This window comes from Cynocephalus volans, chromosome 6 (assembly GCF_027409185.1).
Source record: "Cynocephalus volans isolate mCynVol1 chromosome 6, mCynVol1.pri, whole genome shotgun sequence".
NCBI lineage: Eukaryota > Metazoa > Chordata > Mammalia > Dermoptera > Cynocephalidae > Cynocephalus > Cynocephalus volans.
This window is the reverse complement of record NC_084465.1, coordinates 9,327,914-9,350,988: the sequence shown is the minus strand read 5'-3', so window position 1 is coordinate 9,350,988 and position 23,075 is coordinate 9,327,914. Positions and strand designations below refer to the sequence as shown.

The window sequence follows — 23,075 nt, the reverse complement described above, 5'->3', positions numbered from 1 at the left end:
TGAGAACTGCCAAGTACAATGGAGGAAGCTCACTTCAGCTGCTTGTGATCCCAGCCTGACCAAGGTACCACATCTCCTTGGATACAGGACCAGAATCAGTTAAGTCACCATGAAGATCTCAGGAGGTCTCCTGCAATGCTAGCACGAGAATGCTCACTCTTCTCCATTTAGATTTGAACCCAGAAAAATGTTGCCCAAGGTCTTGCTAGAAGTCATCTTGCATCCAGGAGAAGAGACAGCAAAGAACAGTTAACAAGAAAAGCAACAAAACAAAACTCAAAGCCAAGAAATAGACCCTAGTCACACCACTTGAGATATAATCAGGCAGACCTTTTTAAGTCTAAAAGGATTCTGAGGCCAGGCAATGTTCCAGCTCAGCCAGAAAGAAAGCTGTAATGATTAATAATAATGCCTGTTATAGACATGGAGCAAAAAATGGGGGTAGTAGCACTGTCCATTACAAATTAAGTTCAAACAAAAAATAAATTAACAAGACGACATTAAATCCTATTGATTCTAAATCGTATACACAGCCTTAAACAAAGGTAGGAGCACAGACTCCAAAGCCAGACTACCTGGGCTCATATCCCAGCTCTCCCACTTATCAGCTGTGTGTGAACTTGGCCACCTTACTTAACATCTTTGTGCCTCACTCTTCTCAAAAAGGAGATTAATTCAAGAGTATCTACTTCAGAGAGTTGTTCTGAGAAGTGAATGTATGTCAGGTGCATAGACAGTACCTGGCAAATAGTAGCCACTATATAAACACTATATAAGTACTGGCTATAAGCTATATAAATGGCAGCTGAGCCTGATCAGGAATTACAACATTCATATAAAAGAGTTACGTTAGACAACAACCCAATGCAAAGACAGTCATTTTTTAAAATGATACACTATATGCAAATAAAAACAAAACAGGGTGTCAAGTGATCTCAGGATGGAATAGATTATACAATGAATCTAAAACTGTATTACAATTTCATGAGATAACTTCATGAAATGGGTGAGGATGGGAGGTGGGGGGAGTGGGGGGCTAAAGCTAACTTACAAAAAACTGGAAAATCTGTTTTGACTAGATACAGGAAGGCTAAAGACAAAAAAGAACTGTACATAAACAATGTATACTAGTTGGTAAATTTGTTTCTCACGAGGGCACCAGTTTGTAATTCCGAAAGTACTCGACATATACACCAAGGTTAAACAAGTAAAAAAACTGTAGATAATGGGAGCCAGATTTCCCAATGTCAGAGAAGTTACAAATAAGCAAGAGGTGGTGGTGGATTAGAGTCAAGAGATAACAGCATAAACTCATTTATTTTAAAATACCCTCATATACAGACAGATAGAGAAGCACAGATGTGTGTGCACATGTGGGTTAGCTGCCATACATGCATTTCCACAGAGGGCCTGGAAGCAGCGACAGCCCAGGAGTAATGAGCATACCCAGCACACATAACTTTTGTTTCTACATACCATTCTCCAATACAAGGAAGCAGGACTAGGGAGAAATGGCTAATTTCCAGGGAAAATACAAGGCAAGCCTGTAGCAGAAAGCAAGAAAATGCTCAAAAGATGAACAACAGGGATGTGTCAAACACAGCAACCAAACTGAAGGCACTTCCAACGGCCAACACTAGAATAACTTCAACAGAAATTAATCACAAAAGTATTACAACAAAATTAACAAGCATCCATGAGTACATGGTATAAATATGTGATTTTTAAAAAAAAGTAAATGGGGGAGAAGGGACAAATCTTCCTCACAGTGAATTCCAAATAATGTATGTATATACTTCTTCCTGTGGACTGAATGTCTCCCCAAAACTTAATTCCCACTGTGACAGTGTTAAGAGGGTGGGAAATCCTGTTATGGTAATTGGAACATGGGGCCTTGTAGAAGTGATTACATTGTGACGACCATACCAAAGTAAATGGATTAATCCATTTATGATTTAATGGTGGTCATGGGGTAGTTCTGAAGGCTTTAAAAAGGAGGAGTGAAGAGGTAGCTCGCTTGCTCCTGCTTCCACCGTCCACCATGTGACACCCTGCTTTGCTGTGAAAAGTCACTACCCACCAACAAAGCTCTTATCAGATGTGTTCCCTGGACTCTGAACTTCCCAGCCTCCAAAACTGTAAGCAATAAATATTGTTTTCTCTACAGATAACCCAGTTCCAGGTATTTGTGATAAGTAACAGAGACGGACTAATACATTTCCCCATTGTGGGAGGTAGAACTCAATTCCCTTTCTCCTTGAGCGTAAGCTAGTCTCAGTGCCTTACTTCCAAATAAGAGAGTCTGAAAAGGAAAACAGAATAGGAACTAGTTTCTATTCAGTGGAGAAACTTGGAAGACACCACCAGAACCACGGGATCATGATTAAAATCACCAATGACAGGTGATGTTGCTAGCATGTACCCCTGATGTGATTTGATGAGAAGGGCATTTCACCTCTGCAGTATCACTCCCCCAAACCTCATAACCCTCAACCTCAGTCTAATCATAAGAAACCACTTGATAAACCCAAATCAAAGGACATCCTACAAAATACCTGACCAATGCTCTTTAAAACTCTCAAGGTCATGAAAAACAAGGAAAGGCTAAGAAACTACCACAGATCAGAAGAGATGAAGGAGACATGACATTACAGGTAGTAATTAAGATAGCTGGTACTTTTATAAATCTTAACTTCAAAGGAATTTGAGGGAAAAATTTCCATATATTATTTTAAAACTGAGATAACATTACTTGAACAATTTAAAATGAAGAAAGATTTCCATAGGAGCCTATATGATGATTTGTCTATTTGAAAAGACAATGCACTTTTAGGCTAATTAATAGAAATACAGAATCTGAATCAAGAGAGGTAATCATGCCACTGATTGTACATGTACTGATCAAACAAACCAAAATGATGCTATATAATTCAGGGCCAGTTTTGTTTAAGATGAACAGAGAAACATGGTCTTTGGCCCTCCTGGGAGCACATTAACATAGAAAAGAACATTTGAGTTTGGAGTTGAATAGAGAGAAACGTTAATATATATTCATTCAGTCAACAAATACTTATTGAGCATCTAATACATGCCAGGCACTATAACAGAAACTGAAGACTTGGCAATTAACAAAACAGACAAAAATATGTGACCTCATAAAACTTAAAATCTAGTTGAATGGAAATGGTCAAAACCAAAGTAAAATGTTTAGCACATAAGATGGTGTTCAGTGGTACGGAAAAAAGACAAAACAAGTAAGTGATGTAAGGCAGGTAAGGTAAGGATGAAAAACAAAAGAAGCAGTGCTGAAGCACTTAGTACTCCAGCGATGTGGCAAAGCCAACGGATGCAGAGATCTCATCAACCAGCAACAATTCACAACAGCAAATCCAGCAGTAAGACAGGCAATAAAATTTTTTCTACTAAAGATTCCAAGAATAATTGGATTAAATACCCATTTAATGCAGATTTCAGTAACTCCACAATGCCTCAGTGATTAACACAGCTTTACAGAATTTTCAACAGCATTCAAACTGGCACTCAAGGATTGTTAGCTGGCCCTGTTCTGGCTAACTAGTTAGTCTGATTATCCTGAACAAATAAACAAAGACTGAAAGTTAACACCATTTTATAAAACATATTTATGCAAACAGCCATTCTCTGTGTTAGTATTATTAGGCCAAATTAAAGAAACTGATTTACTAATAAAACTGGTCCTGAGGCTATGTCCTTCTATTATAAGATCTAACATTGGCTAGTCAGTTTAAACAAAATAGCATCAATAAATACGTGTAGCCAATTTGATGGTCTATATTTAATTTGTAAATATGCTTTAGTTTTACCATAAGGAATTTATATCTGTACAGTTTTAGGAAACATACTAATAGAATTAAAGTCCAGTCAAACCTAGGATTCCATAAAACACCCAAGTTTGAAAAACACCAGAATGGGGGGGGAAAAAAACCCCAGAATATTAAAGTATTCACTTATCAGGAATAAGTGATAAGGGTCCTGACTGGGTTGACAGCAGTGGGAATGGAGAATAAAATTGGCAAGAGACATTGTAAAATTAAAAATCCAGATGCAGCCATATAAAAAGGAAGAATAAATCAAAAGATAATGAAGCCCTAAATGGGCCACTGCTATGACAGAGAATTTGGAACTTATGATACAAATTGAGCCATACTTTATTTACATAGTAGTTAGCTAGCACAGAAAAACAGAAAGGGTAGAAAGTTCAGAGATCACCACAACACAACTCTTGAGCATTTTGATCTCATAACCCATTTAGTTTATATCTGTTATAGCTATTTATATTTAACATATTAGAAATTAAAAACTCAGAAATTTTTAGTTTATTTTTATTTTTGTTAAAAATAGGAATAGCAAAACTGTTACATGTTAATATAAATAACCCATTTTTAAAAATTTTATCAACATACAATGTAGTTGATTTTCATGCCCCTTTACCAATTCCTCCTTTTCCTCCCTCCCTCTCTCCCCTCTCCCTCCATCAAAATCATATCTGTTCACATGTCTTAAGTTCAAGGAATTGTTGTGATTTGTTGTGTCTTTTTTCCCCCTCCCATTTGTTTGTTTGTATATTTATTTTTTATTAGCTCCCACAAATAAGTGAGAACATGCAGCATTTCTCTTTCTGTGTCTGCCTTGTTTCACTCAATCTAATTTTCTCTAAGTCCATCCATGTTGCTGCGAATGGTAGTATTTCTTTTTTTTAATAGCAGAGTAGTATTCCATTGTGTAGATATACCACATTTTCCTTATCCACTCATCCAATGATGGGCATTTAGGTTGGTTCCAACTCTAAATAGTGCTGCAATAAACATGGGAGTGCAGGTTTCCCTTTGACATGATGATTTCCATTCCTCTGGGTATATCCCTTCAACATGATGATTTCCATTCCTCTAGGTATATACAGCAGTGGAATAGATGGGTCACTTGGTAGATCTACCTGTAATTGTTTGAGGAATCTCCATACCATTTTCCATAAAGGCTGCACCATGTTGCAGTCCCACCAACCATTTTATTTTTTAAAACAACTATTTTTCTTTTTAAATTAGTGAGTGGCAATATTTTACATTTTTGCTAATTTCTTTAATATTTGTCTAACAGATATCTGCTTCTGCATTCAATCTGTTCCAATATGTTGTTTTGGTTGAAGTGTATGAAGAAAATCCAATCTAAAGAAATATTTAGCTAGGAAAAGGGAAGAGTATTTGAATAGCCTTTTGAGGTAATTGTGGATCTCATGCTTTGATATTACACCAAAACTGTTCTTTGAGAAAAGTGGCTTAGTTCAGCTTACAATTCAGCCTTGTGGGAGCTTTTCCACAGACAACCACCATACTTGAGTAAGCAGTGGTAGTTTCTTGCAACATGAAATCTGAAACTGTATCACTGAGCTTTTGCTACTATGCTACATTAATACTCCTCTCTATTCACTTTGAGTGGTTCTTCAACCCACGCATATGGTGTCATTACATCATCATTCCTCATTTGAAAAACACTGGTCCACTGAGTTATGCAGATTTCCCAGAACTTGACATATTTCAAAAAGTCATATCTGTTAAATCCACTAATCTCATCAGAAAGCGTTTAAGTATTGGAAGCTGTCAAGCTCACAGTAACAGATAAAATTTTTCAAAAATTCTAATTTTTGCTTGAAAGCTCAAATGCTCTCATTGCCAACAAATATGGTCAGTTGTTTTCCCTGAAGTGACAAACTCACTTCATTGATTTAAGAAAATGTCTGCCAAGTACCCAAGTCTGAATAATCAGTTTGTCAGCCCCTCTTTTAAATAAAAATGGAGTTTTTCATGAAAAAAGCAGCTAGTGCAGCTCACAACTCAATCAGAAAGGTGCTTTTCCTCAAAACCCATCATATTTGGATAATGCAGAGGTACTTAATGCACATTCCCATCTTGTTGCACAGGAATATTAAAAATATGTGCATTCAAGGATGAAGACTTAATAAAATTAATCATTTTTACTACTTCATCAAGGACATTCTCAAACAAAACTGGTTTCTTTATTTTACTGCAAGGGCTAAGGTATCAACAGTTTTAACCCATCATTGTTTCTGCACCATGAGTACAAATGTCAACACACTTTAAAAAAAAAAAAAAAAAAAAGGCAAATAACATCTTAGTACTATTTGAAAACAGTTTTGACCTTACAGATCCCACAGGGTCCAGGACCACACATTGAGAACAGCTGCCATAATAAGTATATCCAGACATCAGATGAATGAGAAATCACAATACCCTGCCTTTCTATTTGCCTAGCAGAGAACCTAGAACAGGCAATATATTCAAATTATGTTTTCCTAAAAGACAGATTTACAAGAATAAAAATCTAGAAATCACCACTCTTGCAAGTTTTAAAAAAACAAACAAAAAACACCAGGACTAGCCAGTTAGCTCAGTTGGTTAGAGTGTGGTGTTGATAACACCAAGGTCCAGGATTCAGATCTCCTTACAGGCCAGCCACCAAAAAAAAAAAAAAAAAAAAAATCAAAATCTATGTGAAGAATATTTAATGAAGAGTACTATAACTGTCAAACTGTTGAATCTAAATGATAGTCTGTCATACATCTGTGCCAAATTGAGACTGATACCTTAAAAAAAGGATTTTAAACAAATTGCTTCTGTTTTCACCCATCTTTTCCTACTTCACTACTGAAAGATATCATCAATGGTCATGAACACCCTTCTGACCCTCCTGCTACCCTAACACAACCCCATCCTACAACCAACTGCCTATATTCTCACACCTCACCCTACCCCCATAAAATAAAAATAAAAATCTTATTCCAGGGAACTTTCTGCTTCCTTGAATAACTCTATTTTTAAAAAGGAGAAGAATGACAAAAACACACAAGCTCACTACTGTATAACCCAACATTCCACCCAACTGACTTGCAAAATGCTAGGTAAAGGATCTGGAAAAAGCCAGGAATACAGGTATTATCAATCAGCCAATAGGAATTTATTGAGCATTCTGAAAGTGTTAAATCCTGTGAGAGACTCAACCAAATTTGGAAGATACAGCAGGTTTTACTGCCTACACTTTAGTGGATTACTTGTACATATTACTACAGATGACAAAGTGTAATAATAAACAGCATTTGTGTTCAAGAAGTCTTTAGGAAAAAGACACGCCAGTGATTAGAAACAGGGAAAAATAAGATAAAAAAATAAAGATCATATTTGTATCCCTGGTTTCAGCAGTGCTAAAAAGTTAAAAAGCACAGGAAAATTACAGTAATTTAACAGTCTTAGGTGAATGACAGAAAATATTAACTTGATTCTTGCAGCAAAAGTGAGTAATGAATTTTGCAGTAATGTATTTTCCACAAAAATAAGATCCCTGTCCTCCTTGCAACAAGAGTAAACTCATGAGTTCAACATGGAGTTCACAGAACAGCAGTCTGTGTTTATTTGAAAGTACTATCGGCTTACCAAGAAATGTCTTAGAAAAGAAATGGCCATATAAATGTCAACCAATTGGGGAAATGAATTATATATGTTTTAAAGAATTTGCTTGTACAATAAATAAAGCAGATTCATTGACATCTAAAGATTAAAGTTTTCTTTGAAAACTATACTAGATCTATTTTATAAGTGAAATCTTCTCATTTTGTTGGGCATATACGCAGTTTAGACACTCTTGGGAGGGGAAATGAAACAACAAATTTAAGTACCAGAAACTAAAGCTATGATATCCAATTCATTGATTCAGAGATAAGATACTTGTTATGTTATTTCAACACTCACTTTAGTACAAGCAAACAGAATGAAAAGGTAGATAAATCTAACACAAGATGTTCTTTCTGGTAGGAAGTCTATTTTAAATCTTGTATATGGCCAGCCCGTGGGTCACTTGGGAGAGTGTGGTGCTGATAACACCAAGGCCACGGGGTTCAGATCCCTATATAGGGATGACCGGTTAGCTCACTTGGGAGAGCATGGTGCTGACAACACCAAGTCAAGGGTTAAGATCCCCTTACTGGTCATCTTTAAAAAAAAAAAAAAAAGTCTTATACCTCACATAACCCAACATCTAACTTACGCAAACCTGACAACTTACATTGAGCAAAATCTTAGAGAAAGCTCAATTTAGGTTGAGATTTTTCAAGAGATCCACCTATTACTCCAGCCAGTAAGAGTATGCCTAAGCAAACATAACATAGGTGACATGAATCTGTTCCCACACCCTGTTCTGAATGTCTCTCATCCTGCAGGTATCTGGCCAGTCAGAATGATTCTAGTGTTCAAAGATAAGTATGTTTCATCTAACATTGGCCCCTAAGTGCAAACCAATAACTGTGCTCAACACAAGAACAGGGATCTCTTCTCATTCTACAGGGAATGTGGGCTGGTCTTCGACCTAGAGAGAAGGTATTTGTTTGTGATAAGACATCTTCCTATAAACTTCTCATGGGTAATTTTGCCTACATAACTAATTTTACACTGACTTTATATCCTAATCCCCAAATAAAATGCAATTCCTTCTATATTCTGAAAATGGAATAATAAAATGAGCTGGGTAGTTCAAACTACTAATCCCGGTGCATTTACAGAACCTCTCAGAATTTCCAGGTATCCTACAACCAAGTAACCACAGCCAGTTCTTTCAAGGAAATACAAACACTTGCAAGTGCCAATTCTTCAGTCTATGGGTACCAAAAGAACCCCTCCTTGAAGCAGAGACCCTTCAGAAATTCCTGTGGCTTGTCTCGGCCCTGAAGATCATCATCTTGCTAAGAAGAGTAGCAGTTTAGGGCCAAGTAAAAGCAAAGGAGATAGGGGCAGTTACAAGCCTTTTTATGATTCTCCTGTAATTAAAGCTTGTCACAAATACATTGTTTAGTGCTGAGATCCTAGAAAACTTCAAACCTTTAAAAGTATTATTTACTTAACAACCAATGAGATTGGTCAGTATTTGTGCTGTAGTTTGAAGGGGCCCCCTGCAAAATTTGGGTGTTGCCGATGTGATAGTATTAAGAAGCGGGGCCTTTAAGAGGTGATTAGGCCAGGAGGGCTCCTCCCTCATGAATAGGGTTAGGTGCTCTTATAAAGCACCTGACAAAGCAAGCTGTTCCCTGCTTGGCCTTCCACATTCTGCCACGTGAGGACCCAATGAGAAGGCCCTCACTAGATGCCTTGGTCTTGGACTTCTCAGCCTCCAGAACTGTGAAAAATAAATTTCTGTTCTTTATAAATTATTAAGTCTCAGGTACTCTGTTACAGCAGCACAAAACAGACTAATACAATTTGTTTCACCAAACATGTATGTTGAATTATTTTATTACTATAACATCATTTATCAAAAATAATTAAGCCCACAGGAAATTTTTTTTTGAATCTCCAAATACATATGGAAAAGCCATAAAGAACTGACCAACCACAAGGTAACCAGCTATATAATTCCTGCAGTAACCTCCCTGAAATTTCCAAACTAATAGTAAGGTTTTTAGAGGAGGGAAAGACTTCTATCCCAGCACTTCCATATGGGAAAAGAAGAAAATGAGAGGGCCAGGATGAATGGCCAACATTTAGGATCTATAGACTCTAGGGTAGAAAAGACATGACTTTTTGTTTGGTAGTTTAGATTTAAAAGTTGGTATTTTAACTAGTATAGAATGTCTCTTTCTCGGGGGTGAGGAATAGAGTATCTCACCCATTGTTTGAATAGCCTAATAGGTAAAGACTGAGGCATCAAATAGTTTGAAAAATATTCTCTTCTAAAAAATGTGAATGGAACAGCTGGCTAGTTACATGCTATTAGTGGATAACAAGTTACGCTGGACAAATGGTAAAGAAAAACTACTTTCTTTCTTTAAAAGTGTAAATTCTGTAAGAACTTTGACTGTTTACAAAGCTAGTTTAGTCAGATGTACCAGGGTCCATTGTGATAAAAGTGTTTAGGTGCTACTATGCCCATAATGTAGAAACACAAAAGAAATGTTTTATGAATTGATAAAGACTTTGCAAGAAATGCATACAATAATACAACCACTCAATTTAATGCCAGCTAGGGAGAACCATACAATCACCCATGATGGTACCATGAACTTAAACCCACTATTTTCCTTTTTTTTGATGGCTGGCCACTATGGGGATCCAAAGCCTTCACTTTGGTATTATAACACTGTGCTGTAACCAAATGAGCTAACCGGCCAGCCCAACCACTATTTCTCAAACTCTCAAGAGAAACAGTTCTAAGTGGGTAACAGAAACCAAGTGCCTAGAATCCCGGTATTTGAACCAAAAAGGACTCCAGGGGCAGCAAAAGCCTAGGGACTTTGGTACTACTAGCTGTAGAAACCTAAGCAAGTTACTTATCTTCACCAAGCCTCGATTTCTTCATCTGCAAAATTAAGATATCTTTTCTGTAGACAAATAGTAGATACTTCATAAACACAAGTTGTTCCATTATTTGTTCATCTCATTCATTTTACAATGAAGATGAAATCCACAAAAGCTACTTGCCAAGGAAATACAACTAGTTTAATGGCACAGCCTCACTTAGAGTCTACCATTCTTTGCACAACATCAAGATGCTGGTGGGAAGTAGCCCTTCAAAAATACCTTCTTTATAGCATAACTTGAGCTCTCTATTTCAGGCAGAGAAATATCCTCCAAAGGAGGCAAAATTACTTAAAGGGGGGAAGTGGGACAACTCAGCACCTCCTTCTCTATGCCCGTTCAAGCAACATTTCTGCCATCAACAAGCCCTCACTGATTACTTTAGCAGGATATTTCCCAAACTTTGGTGACCCATACTCTTCATGGTTGCATATCTCACAGTACCCATTAGAGGGTTTAAAAATAAATTTGCCTATATACAATGTAGTCACAATCATGACTGAAAAATGCACAGGAAAAATGACTGGCTGGAAATATGCAAACTACGATCCAGCAGTCCCACTTAGAGGTCTCTATCCAAAAGAATTCAAAGCAGGTCTCGACATTTGTACACCAACATTCACTGCAGTACTACTCACAATAGCCAAGAGGTGGAAGCGACCCAAATGTCCATCAACAGATGAAAGGATAAAAAATATGATATAGACATACAATGGAATAGTACATACCGCCTTTAAAAATAGAAAATCCTGTCACATGCTACAACATGGATGAACTTCGAGAACATTATGCTAAGTGAAATAAGCCAACCTCAAAAGGGCAAACACTGTATGATTCCATTCATATGAAGCATCTAAAGTAGAAGGTGTTACAGAAAGTAGAAGGTAAGGTTGACAAGGGTTGGGGTGGTGGGTGGAAGTTAGTGTTTAATGGGTACAGAATTTCAGTTTGCAAGATAAAAAAGTTCTAGAGATCTGTTGCACAATAATGTGAATAAACTTAACACTACTGAACTGTACACTTAAAAATGGTAAAAATGGTGAAATTTAATGTTACATATTTTTTATAATAAAAAAAGTAAAATATTTTATTTAGGAATTGCGTGTACATTAGACACAGTATCCCAATAAACAGTAATTAGTTGTATTATCTGTAGGTATGTGGTAGATACTCATATATCTATAAATAAAATTGTGAAATTTCACTATAGACAATGACATCAAAAAATACAAAACCTGCTTTAATGACTGAAATTCTTCTACCTTTTAAAGAAAAATCAACTAATTTTCCTAGATTTTTGTGTTTTGCTTACAAGCACTTCTCAGATGGTCTTCAATATCAAAAACCAAGGCACTAAAATAAATAGCCATCATGTTCTGTCTTTCAGTCACCTTTTTTTAACTTACCAGAGACATCTTGATATGCTTTGTGTGAACTTAGCTCATAAATGCACCTGATGGATAAAGATCATCATGATAAATTTGGAGAATCATTATTTCATGCTCCTCATTCCCTTTTCTGCATCATCAGTTTCTCAAGTTTTTTTTTTGGAGCACCTGGTGAGTTCAAGCTTTCTGACTTTAACCAACATATTATTAAGGATATAAATTAAAAGTTTAGAATAATCAATATCATGACAGCAGCTGGCAAAGTTCACTGGGTGGGAGAGTATATAGCCACACAAAACTCACTTGATAGATCCTTGGAGGCTCTACTTCAAGGTGTGGGGGTGCATTTAAATAATTACTTATTGAGTTGCTGCTAAAGAAGAAGTCTCCCCAAGTTTTCAAGGCTCTGATCCAAATCAATTTCACAATTTTTTATTAATACCTACAATGTACAAAACTCTTTTCTAAACTCTGCCATACTTACAAATAAAAAAGAGCTTAAAATGAAAGGATAAGTGAAAGAAAAACACAAATGAGTCACATGTGTTATGGTACTTCTTTCTAAGCAGGAGAAAAGCTGTCTAGTTTGGTTGGGATGGAGAGGAGGTAACTGAGCCACAGTCTAAACAGCATCTTGAGATGCTAAAATGGTAGGGAAAATATTCCATAAAGAGGACACAGCACAGAATCTCCATGTGAGACTTGCTGTAGACTAGTAAGATCGATTGTGATCAATAGGGGAAAGGTATAAGAAAACTACCATAGATAAGACTAGATAAAGAGAGTTTGGGCTGTTCTGCAGACTGCCTGGAGTGCTTCAGGAGTTTCTTACTTAAATCCACAGTCATGTGAAGACTGAGCTGGGAAATGGCCTGGTCACTTCGAGTGGTATATGACGCCCAACAGAAGAAGCCCACAGGCTTGTTTCTTGTTTTTTTGTTGTTTTGTGTTGTGTTGGTTTTGTTTTGTTTTATTTTGTCTTTTCTCTATTAAACAGGGAGAAGGAATGGTTAGGTATTACTTGCATAATGAAGAAAAACTAAAAGTTATGCTGGGAGCAAATCAGGTGCTGAGCAAAACAAAGAATTGGTATTTTACAGAAATGAAATAGTACGTTGAAAACAAGTATATATACTCTGAAAAGCCAACCATTTCTATAATCAAATATTAACTGTCAGAATAGGTAGACTAAGTTTGGCAACTATCACCATTTCTACATACCACATTTTAAGATCAAGGTTACTTTAAATTTACTTTTAATACCCTCACATCCTTTGAAGAAAAAATTTCAGGTTTAACTCACTAATAAATGAAAAGGTCTAAATTAAGCAAAATGAAAACTTAAAGAATTACTACATTATTACTTTCAAAACTAGTTAGCTTAATTTAAAAATTCCTCATGCCACACACCTAATACTACTTATATAAATAATACTATTTTAGTTTGCATGTTTCTGCAAACATATAACATTTTGTTACACTAAGAATTAAATGACTTCTAAATTAAGAATTCATTTTTACACAATTTAACTGAATTTAAAAAACTATGCTTCCAGTATTAGCATTACTTAACTTGATCTGTATATTGTCAAAATACACAAAATCACACTAAAAATTAAAGGTAAAATATTTGCAATACAATCTGACAGAGAATGTGTACCCAGAATATATAAAGACTGCTTACAACTCAATGAGACAAACAATTCAATTTTTAAATGGGACAAAAGAATTGAACAAAAAAGAAAGCATACAAACGGCCAATAAGATTACGAAAAGATGTTCAACATCACTGATCACCTGGAAAATACAAACTAAAACCACAGTCATTTGATGGCCAAAATTTGAAAGACTGGCAATACCAAGTGTCCATGAAGATGTAGAGAAACTGTAACTCCTGTTCAGTTACAAGTGTAACCATAACTTTCAATGTAAAATGGCACAACCACTTTGGAAAACAGTTCGGCAGTTTCTTATAAAGTGAAATCAGTATCTACCACATGACTCAGCAACCCAACTTCAATGTACTTATGTTTTGTTTGGGGGTTTTTTTGCAATGTATTTGTTTTAGAAAAACTAAAATGTAAGTCCAGAAAACAGCTACACAAATGGTCATAGCAGCTTTATTAATAGCCAAAAACTGAAAACAGCCCCATGTGTCCATCAACAGATAAATGAATTAAAAACCTGTAATATATTCATACAATGTGATACTACTCAAAAAAGGGAAACTATTGAGACAAGCAATGACATAGATGAATCTCAACATGGGGGATGAAAGAAGTCAGCCACAAAAGAATATATACTATGTAATTCTACTTATATGAAATTCTTGAGCAAGAGAAATCTAATCAGTAGTTAAGAGGGACTGATTGTAAAGGAGCATGAAAGAACTTTAGGATAATGGCAATGTTATATATCTTGATTGAGGTGGTGGTGCAGATGTATACGTTTGCCAAAACTCTTCAAATTGTACCTTTCAAAATGTGCACTTATTGTATGAAAATTATACTTCAATAAAGCTAATTTTTTAACTAAAAAATTAATACTTTACCATAAAGCAATTGAAGACACCTACTAAAACTTGAAATTGTGGTCAGTCACCAAAAGACTAACTAATTACATAAAACTTGAAATGTGCATAATCTAGAAACAGCAACTCTTGAAAGTTTTCACTCAAATGTTCAAAGATACAGAAGGATGTTCACTTCTTTTGAGGAAAGAAAACAATGGATTGGTTTACTGTATGATGACACATTCATGAACTGGAATACTATGCATTCCACTTACAAAGGAGGTGCAGCCTGATAGCTCAGAGCAGGGAGCAGGAAACTTTCTATAAAGGGCCACATGGTAAGTATTTTAGGCTTGGCAGGCCTCGTCCAGTCTCCGTTATATATTCTTTTGGGAGGTTTTTTGTTGTTGTTTTACAACTCTTTAAAAATGTTAACATTTTTAGCTTGTGGGCCTTACAAAAAACGACCCCTGGCTGAGAGATCAGGGCTTTGTAACCAAAGTGCCCAAATTCAAATCCTTCTTCTACCACTAAGTAGTTGTTACCTAATCTCTCCATCTCTTATTACAGTATCTATATAAAACAATGAACATAAAGCACTTAGAACAGTGCCAAGCACATAGTGATCCCTAAAGAAACAGCACTATTTTTTAATAGATATCTCTGTATTGACCTAAAAATAAGTTGTGTTAGAACTAACTTGGTCTCATTTTTATGAAAGATATGTAAAAATACATATTTATTTATGAATTCGCTGGAAAAAGTCTGGGAAAAACATACAGCAAACTGTTAAAGGCAGGCAATGGGATTACATGAATCAAGAAAGCCTTCATTTTATAAATGTCTAAATTGCTTCTCGATATTTTTAATTGAATACATATTACTTTTATTTAGCCAACAGTCATTTCTAAATAGAAATAGATAAAACATATGTAGCACTGTTTTCTTTACTTACCAGTACTAAGCACATATTTAAACTCAAGAAGTGTTTGGTTGCATTAATGAGAAAGTACACCAACTCTTAAAAACAATACTTGTGCACTAATAATAACTAAAAATCATTTATCAAACACATAGTGTCAGGTATAGTTCTAAGAGTTTCAGTTGTTTTAATCCCTTTAATCCTCACAACCACCTTATGGGATATTATCATGATCATCACCAATTTACAAATAGGGAAACTCGGGTATCAAGAGGATAACTCCAGGCACCGATTTGCAGCTCAGGAATTAGAACCCAAGCAACACGCCCCCAAGACCACACCCTTAAAACTCTACTATGCTCCCTGCTCAAATGCATACACAGCTCTGGCTGAGAAGGAAATCCTCAAAGATATCTTTTCGTCTGTCTAGGGCATCAGACTGTACTTCCCATAAAACTACAATTATCTACTTTTAAATGTAATTTTCTGATTGACTCAAATAAATTCATTCTTCTTGGAACTGACGTATCTTTAATCACTCAGGAAGCCGGCAGATAAGAACAGATAACATGGAGTCCAACAAAACCAAGTCTGGACCCAGGCTGCAAATTCCCAGCTGGACAATCCTCGGCAAGTTCTTACTCTAGACCACAGTTTCTTTTCTGGTTAAGGTTGGCAGGGTATGTTGTTGTTTAAGTTTTGTATTATGGTAAAATATACATAAAATTTACCATTTTAATTATTTTAGGTGTACAATTTAGTGGCATTAAGTATACACAAAATATTGTGCAACTATCATCACCATCCATTTCCAGAATTTTTTTCATCATTTCAAACAGAAACACTGTACTCATTAAACAGTAACTCCCCACTCCTCCCCTCAGCCCCTGGTACCCTCTATTCTATTTTCTGTCTATTTTGCCTATTCTAGCTACCTCATAAAAATGGAATAATACAATTTTTGTATAACTTTTGTACAAAAGGTTTTGTCTGGCTTATTTCACTTAGCATAATGACTTCAAGATCCATCCATGCTGTATAGCATGTATCAGAATTGCATTCTTTTTATGTCTGGATATTTCATCACATGTGTACACCATAATTTGTTCACTCAATAGATGTAGGGTGGTTTTTACAAGAATTAAAAATAAAGCATCTGGTGTGAATGTTACCAGAGTAAAAAAAAAAAAAAAAAAAAAAAAAAAAAACAAATAAAACATCTGACAAATAGTAAGTACTTTAATATTAATTCCTTTATCATTTCATTTTTGTCATATTTTTGCACCAAGTGGTACAGTGACAAGATATGGAACCATGCAACCATCTTAGAAATTTATCAGTTATAACTTTTGAGATATTATTGTATATCTATATTTACATCATTATTTACATTATTGGCCAATCTATATTTACATCATTTTAAAAGAATAAAGAGCATCTCAATAAGTAATCCATAATTACACTGTCACTATTTCCCTCAGATTTAGCTTCAAAACCTACCTCAAATTATTCCAATAAATAACTCATTAACTGCAACAAGATGCCTTCCCATTAAAAGATTTGATACACTCTCTTGTCTTTTCCCTTCCTTATATTTTTATACAAGGATCATCAATGTCAACATCAAATCAAATGAAGCAGATACTATATTCTAGAAAACCAGATGATTCATCAAGCTTCTCTCTAGTTGCCTAAAATACCAAACATGAATACCAATCGCTTTATGACTAGGAAAAAACTTGGAACTTCTTCATCTTGACAATTATTTTTCTTTGTAATCACTGCTTCTCAAAGAGGGAGAAAAACACCTTCTAAAGTTCCTCATGATGTAAATATTAATATATCCTGTTTGCTTCGCAAGTTCCTTTGTTAAATTATCTCCCTGCATTTTTCATATTTCTTTAATTTATTCAACTATTAAAACCTCTACTCTCTAGCAACTACCAACCTAGGTACTAGGTATAGAAAGAAAAATAAGACAGAGCCTCTGCCTGGAGGTTTAGACGACAGCGAAGGAGAGGGCTGCATAACAAGTGATTGCAATACAATTTGATACATGCTATAATAAAAGTGTGAACAAAGCCCTGTGGGAACACAAGAATGCCTGGGAATTCAAGGGAAGGCCTTTTGGAAGGTAAAGCATATCATCTGACCCTGAACCTTTCTCTGAATTTAATGAATTGTTCTTCTCCACTTACACTCTCCCCCAAACTACAGATTTCACCTACTGTAACGATTTCTGTAAAATTGTTCAGAATTTATGGAAAATTTTTTCATCATCTATGCTGACATAAAGGCTTCAAGGCTAATCCATAAATCATTTCTAACTGACACTTGAATACCTTATATCAGATTTTTCCTTGTTGGTTTTTAAAAAGCAACAAATTAACTTTCTTAATCACTTTATTTAAAGGGTAATAATGAAATAAATTTACACTCCTTGAGCATGCCTCCTCAAAGGACAGAAGATATCCTGGAAAAACTCCAGTGTGACCTGGAGAAATCTGCCTAAGTTTTTTAAATTGCCATGAAAGGCCAAGCTAATATCAAAATATTGCAACTTCTTTTTGTCTAACTACAGTAAATCAACAAGTGTTTTTTCTTTTAATCACTGCTACTTAAACTGACTAAATATGTTCTCACTTCTATCAGCAAATAAATTAAGACAAATTTCTAAACTAATTTCCCAAAGAGACTTTTAAAAAGATATCGAGGCAAATACAAAAGTAGTAATTATTAAATACAGAATATACAAGGACAAAATTAAAATTTTTATCTTAAAATATTCAAATTTCAGCCCAAAATCTGTATAACTAGATCATCTCATAACAATGGACAAGACCATGAGCAGAATTTTTAAATACAGAATTATCAGTAGCTAATGTAAATGTGAACATTATTTTATAATCTCGACACTTTGAGCAGCACCTGGACTGTCTGTTCAGTGGTGTCCAATAGTCAGCAAAATAAGTGTAATAAAAGACTTTTATGCTGCATTTGTCTGCATTTTTATAAAACCATAGTCAGTAGATGAATATTAGGTCTTCATCACAAACAACAATGCAGTCAGAAAAGTGCCTATGTTTTTCTAACTTCTTTTCTTGGAATATATTTGCTTTCCACAAAAATTAGAATTTAAGATGCAATTTTCCTAAGTGTTTCTGGAACTTCAAAGATTATATTCCCCAACACAACTCCGAAAAGAGATTCTTCACATTTAAAATCAGAATCCTATCTAACCCTAACTTTAGAGACCATGAACAGAAAATAAGAATTTATCCTAAATATTTCCGTTTTATTGCAAATAAAATTATGAATAAACTAGTTAGGATTACATACTTGTTCTGCATCTTACTTCTAAACATGAATTAGTCGCTAATGCTCATGAATGAAGAGTAATGGAAAATAACCTCCCAAACCCCTAGAAGTACAGACTACATTCAACTGTGCCAGCATTCGTGTTTTTCAAAGGTTTATCTTTCAAATGTTTTGTTTTATGTGACATTAAAACGCCATAAAATTAAACGATAAGGACCTTCTCGAAACCTAGAACCTGTGTAGTAAAATATTTTAAAATACCAAAGACATTTTTATTTCCAAATGAATATAATTTACAGATCCTGTGTGGTAAACAAAGGAAGTTTGGTTTAACTGTGGGCAGCACACACTCAATTTCTTAGGCAACAAACACTTCTGCATCCAGTCTTTTCTGACTCACCAAAGCCATTGTTCAAGGAAAACAAAACCAATTAATAAGAAATTGCTACCCATATAATCTAAAACACACATTTGCCATAGCATTTTATTTGATCACGCATTTCTACCACCTCATCCTCATTCAACCCCTCGGGATTTGGGAAATGGTCGTTGACTAAATGACAGCTGATTTCGTTAGCACCTGTCGCCATTCTCGGATGTATCACACAAGTTGGCCAAAACAGCGTGTCATTTTTTTAAGATTACGATTCTTTAGAAAGTGGGAACTAACTAGGCGTACCAAGTTTTCCAAAAGATCGTGCTTCTCGATTCCTCCCATTTTCAGAAAGTCACCCCGTGGCACAGATTTTTGGGTGGGTGGAGGAGGACACACAATGAAGCGGGAACTCAACAGCGAGCCTTCCGAGGGAACAAAACCAGGAGACAGGAGGACCGCCCCGCTCTCCCCTCAAACTTAACAGAAAGCCGCCGAGGAGCCCGCTGGGGACCACGGCGTTTTCAGGTTGCTCTGGGGGGAAATGTCAGAAGCGGAGCGACTCCGAGTTCCTGTCGCGCCCGCCGTCCCGCCGCAGCCGCGGCCCCTGCCCGGAGTCGGCGCGCCCCGGGGGCCGGGGGCGTGCGCGGGGCGGGGGCCGAGCCCTGCCCACCCCGGCCGCGGCCCGGCCTCCCCACGCCCCTCTCCCGCGGGGGCCGGGGGCCCGAGTGTCAAGCCCCTTCCCTCACGCCGAGCCCTCCCGAGACACAGGCTGTCCTTTGTCTGAGAGGACTCGGCGGCTCGGTCCCAACAACTTGTGCCTGTCCCGTCCCACCCGGGCGCTCCCGCCGCGGCCGCGCCACACAAAGGAGACTTGCGGCTCGGGGCTGCCACCCCGGACCGGGCACCGGAGCGCCCCCGGCCCCAGCGCCGGCGCCCCGGCGGGGACAGGATCGGGGAGAGGAGCCCCCCGCGCGCCCCCCGCCCCGGCTCCCGCCTCGCGTCTCCGGGGGGTCCGCGCTGCCCCTCTCGCGAGGTCGCGGGTCCGGCCGGGAAGCTCACGCTCCTTCCGAGGGGGTCTCGCCTCCCCCTCCTCCCCCACCCCACCCCGCGCCTACAAAAGCGGCACCCGGCTGAGCTCCGCTCCGGCGACACCGGGGACCGACAGCGGAGCGGCGGGGAGATCCCGGCGTCGTCGCCGCCCGGGTCGCACTCCCAGAGCCCCGCCGGCCGGGCTGCCAACCGTGGCGCGTTACCTTCGTCCCGCGCGCCAGCCCGCGCCGCTCCCGCGCGCCGCCCCCGCGCGCCGCCGCCACCGCCGCCGCCGCCGCCGGGGCTCCACTGCCTTCTGTGTCCCACTGGGTGTCGGACGCGACCGGACCGAGCGCCAAACGCGGCAGCCCAATCGCCATCGCTTTTATTTGGCCCCCCCGGTCCAACCAAGCGCCGCCCCGATTGGCGGGATGCGAGGCGGGCGCCCGTCCAATCACAGGGCCCGCCGGGCTCGGAGGCGCCGAGCCAGCCCCACGCAGGGTGCGCACGGGGCTCGAGAGCGGGCGGACGCGGGCGGCGCGTGCGCGCGGGCGGCGGGGCTCGCTGTGAGGTACGCTGCTCGCCGTGTGGAAGCGCCGCCGCCGCCGCCGTCGTTTCTTTGTTCTTTCGCTGAACGCAGGAAGGCGCGTCTCAGGAAGGCGGTGGGCAGGCAGGCGGGGACGGGGGTCCTTCGTGGGGTCCGAAGCCCACCGCGGGCGGGAGGCGGGGATGCTGGGGTGGCGGGAACCGGCCGGAGGGCGGGACGACGCGCTCGCCGCTCTTGGCGGGAACCGGCGCCGCGGAGTTCCCGGGCGGGGGAGGGGCGCGCGGGGACTGGAAGCCAAGTTTGAACAGTTTAAAACTCGGGGATGGTAACGGTTTTAACCGCTGCGCTCGTTTCCCCGCCCGCGGAGCCGAGGCCCGCGCCGGCCGGCGAGACGCTGCCCCGGCCCCCGCGCTCCGCCCGGGAGATCGCGGTCACCGTTACTTTGGTCGGCGGCTGCCCCTCGGTCGCTTTCCCCCGGCCGCCTCAACTTTGGCTGGCCAAGCTCGCGGTGCCCATCGCCCTAGAAAGCCGTGAAGGGGCGACATTACAGTTGTTTCGTGTTCCTCGTGGAGAGCGTCTTGTTCAGAACCTTGCGGTGTTTGTAGTTCCAAGCACGTGTCAACGTTAAGAATCGTTTATCTGGGATCCGTGCGGTTTTCTTGCCTCTTGCTATTGCCTCCGCAAAGTGTGAGGACGATTGCAACTTTTTTTAATAATTAAAAAATGATTTGGGGGATCAATCTGTCTCAACCCAGAGGAATTTAGGGTATTCTGCCTAGGATACTATCTCCCCTATTGCCTTATCTTGCAATAAAGTTAAGGGTATTCCAAATTTATTTTTAATAAAGGATGCATGTACAGGGCGAAATACCACTCACCCGTGTAAGCTGGGACTCCATATTGAATTCACACGGGAAGTTAGAAAAAGGTTAGCTATGAACTGTTAGGTTATAAGTCTAAAGAAATTTTAAAAATATTTTTAATGACATTTTTTAAATGACTAAGATTTTAATGACTACCCAGAATTCTTCATTTGATGATTTAAACCATAATTTTCCCACCTTTCCTATCACCGTGCCACAAGTGTGTTCTGAACCAGTTCAGTGTTGGAAAGTATATATGGAGCGAAACTAAAAAGATACAGAGAAAAAAGCAATCATGCGCCCAATGGAAACAAAATTATCTTATGAATAAATGATGAGTGCAAAAGTAGATAGGTTATGCAACTGAGATGTGACTATGAAATAATGTGATGAATTCCAGCTGTCATACCTAACAGTCACCAAAGCATTCATTTTCCATAGCAAAATGCTTCCATGTAGACCAGCAATTTATAATCGCTTTTTAAAACAGCAATTTAAGCCTCAAAAATTAACTACTTATCCCTAAGTTGCGTATCAAATTATCTGCCTTTAAATCTTAAAACAATTAGGGCATTTTTTTAGGGGAAAACCAAGGAAATTATGTTAGACACAGAAAGCAAATCAAAGCAATGGATAAATGAATGCAACACAGTGTGGAACATCATAGGAGTTGTTAAGGTATTTAGAATCAAAAAATGATGTTGGATCAAGATGTTCCAACATTCTCAAAAAATCTTGGAAAAGGATGTTTTAGCTGGCTCCTAGAGAAAGCACAAGATCTAGAGTGATGAGGCAGAGTATGTGCTTGAAATGAACCATAAGCACATACTCAGTGATTGTATAGGATGTAACTGGAGCTGAGAGTTCCCATTGGGAAGAGCGAAAGTAGATTAGACAGCTAAGTGGGACTATATCAAATATAATATATTTATAATAAATACATATTTGAATATAAATATAATTTGAAGACCAGGTAGGAAAGAGGGATGCCAGTGGATCACAATATTGTCTTAATTCAGTGATGACATTATCCAGTTAAAGCAAAATGGTTTAGGCCACAGTGACTGCAGAAGAAAGGGATAATTTGAAAACATTGCAAAAGGACTTCATTGTATATGAAGAGGATATGATGTCGTGCAACTATTTTTTGTATATTGACAGCACAGAAAAGTTAGGAGGAAGAAGAAATATTTCATTTTTGCTAGAAAGAAAAATTATTTGAAAGGTCCAACCCAGGAAAGCAAGAAAATACTATTGTACAGACCTTCATGATCATTTCAATGGGGAAAAAATTCTAGTGTGTATAATGAATACCAAACAAATGTGTGAGTGTATGTGTGTTTGGGTGAATGCTAGTTACTCAGAGGCCCGAGATGAAGCAGAAAGCCAGGCCAAACACAAAGGTGGATGTGAAGGGTAAGAATCACAAAGCTTTTTCATTTCTTTCTAAAGATTCTCGGATTACAGTTATGACACTGCTGGTAGGTCATTCTGTTCTCTGATAAAGACAAAGATTCACTGTCACAGTTAGGAGATTAAACCAAAAATGGAGAGTTAAAACCCTGAAGTCAGGAAGTAGCTCTACCTTATTCACTGTTGTACCCCCAGGGCCTATCACTGCTGGCACCCAATATATCCTCAGGGTTTTCCTGGAGGAACTGGGGAAGGTTAAGTGCAAAGTTAAAGCTATTAGCATCACAGAACTTCCCTTTCAACCCCATGAATGGGA

The 23,075-nt window shown here is 38.4% G+C and overlaps 1 protein-coding gene across 4 annotated transcripts in view; it reads right to left on the bottom strand.

Moving 5' to 3' along the window:
- Window positions 1–20,211, bottom strand: part of EZH2 (enhancer of zeste 2 polycomb repressive complex 2 subunit) — a 62,774-nt gene extending 42,563 nt beyond the window's left edge. For all 4 annotated transcript variants that reach the window (XM_063098573.1, XM_063098574.1, XM_063098576.1 and 1 more), the window contains exon 1: window positions 20,161–20,211. The gene's annotated coding sequence lies outside the window, so the exon portion shown is untranslated. The remainder of the gene's footprint in view (window positions 1–20,160) is intronic.
- Between the last annotated feature and the right edge of the window lie 2,864 nt (window positions 20,212–23,075).